This window comes from Eschrichtius robustus, chromosome 2, assembly GCF_028021215.1.
Source record: "Eschrichtius robustus isolate mEscRob2 chromosome 2, mEscRob2.pri, whole genome shotgun sequence".
Classification (NCBI taxonomy): domain Eukaryota; kingdom Metazoa; phylum Chordata; class Mammalia; order Artiodactyla; family Eschrichtiidae; genus Eschrichtius; species Eschrichtius robustus.
The window spans coordinates 152,580,875-152,582,594 of NC_090825.1; positions in this window are offsets into that span (position 1 = coordinate 152,580,875).

Consider the following 1,720-nt stretch of genomic DNA (forward strand, 5'->3'; position numbering starts at 1 on the left):
TCTTCTCAAGTGTGCACGGAACATTCTCCAGGACAGATCATGTCTTGGGTCACAAATCAAGCCTCAGTAAATTTAAGAAAATTGAAATCATATCAAACATCTTTTCCGACCACAATGCTATGAGATTAGAAATGAATTACAGGGAAAAAAACGTAAAACACACAAAGACATGGAGGCTAAACAATACGTTACTAAATAACCAAGAGATCACTGAAGAAATCAAAGAGGAAATCAAAAAATACCTAGAGGCAAATGCCAATGAAAACACCACGACCCAAAACCTATGGGATGCAGCAAAAGCAGTTCTAAGAGGGAAGTTTATAGCTATACAAGCCTAACAAAAGAAAAAAGAAAAATCTCAAGTAAACAATCTAACCTTACACCTAAAGAAACTAGAGAAAGAAGAACAAACAAAACCCAAAGTTTACAGAAGGAAAGAAATCATAAAGATCAGAGCGGAAATAAATGAAATAGAAACAAAGAAAAGAATAGCAAAGATCAATAAAACTAAAAGCTGGTTCTTTGAGAAGATAAACAAAATTGATAAGCCATTAGCCAGACTCATCAACAAAAAGAGGGAGAGGACTCAAATCAATAAAATCAGAAATGAAAAAGGAGAAGTTACAACAGACACCGCAGAAATACAAAGCATCCGAAGAAACTACTACAAGCAACTTTATGCCAATAAAATGGACAACCTGGAAGAAATGGACAAATTCTTACAAAGGTATAACCTTCCAAGACTGAACCAGGAAGAAACAGAAAATATGAACAGACCAATCACAAGTAATGGAATTGAAACTGTGATTAAAAATCTTCCAACAAACAAAAGTCCAGGACCAGATGGCATCACAGGTGAATTCTATCAAACATTTAGAGAAGAGCTAACACCTATCCTTCTCAAACTCTTCCAAAAAATTGCAGAGGAAGGAACACTCCCAAACTCATTCTATGAGGCCACCATCACCCTGATCCCAAAACCAGACAAAGACACTACAAAAAAAGAAAATTACAGACCAATAGCACTGATGAATATAGATGCAAAAATCCTTAACAAAATACTAGCAAACAGAATCCTAGAACACATTAAAAGGATCATACACCACGATCAAGTGGGATTTATCCCAGGGATGCAAGGATTCTTCAATATACGCAAAATGTGATACACCATATTAACAAGTTGAAGAAGAAAAACCATATGATCATCTCAATAGATGCAGAAAAAGCTTTTGACAAAATTCAACACCCATTTATGATAAAAACTCTCCAGAAAGTGGGCATAGAAGGAACCTACCTCAACATAATAAAGGCCATATATGACAAACCCACAGCAAACATCATTCTCAATGGTGAAAAACTGAAAGCATTTCCTCTAAGATCAGGAACGAGACAAGGATGTCCACTCTCACCATTATTATTCAACATAGTTCTGGAAGTCCTAGCCACGGCAATCAGAGAAGAAAAAGAAATAAAACGAATACAAATTGGAAAAGAAGAAGTAAAACTGTCACTGTTGGCAGATGACATGATACTATACATAGAGAATCCTAAAACTGCCACCAGAAAACTGCTAGAGCTAATTAATGAATATGGTAAAGTTGCAGGATACAAAATTAATGCACAGAAATCTCTTGCATTCCTATACACTAATGATGAAAAATCTGAAAGAGAAATTATGGAAACACTCCCATTTACCATTGCAACAAAAAGAATAAAATAC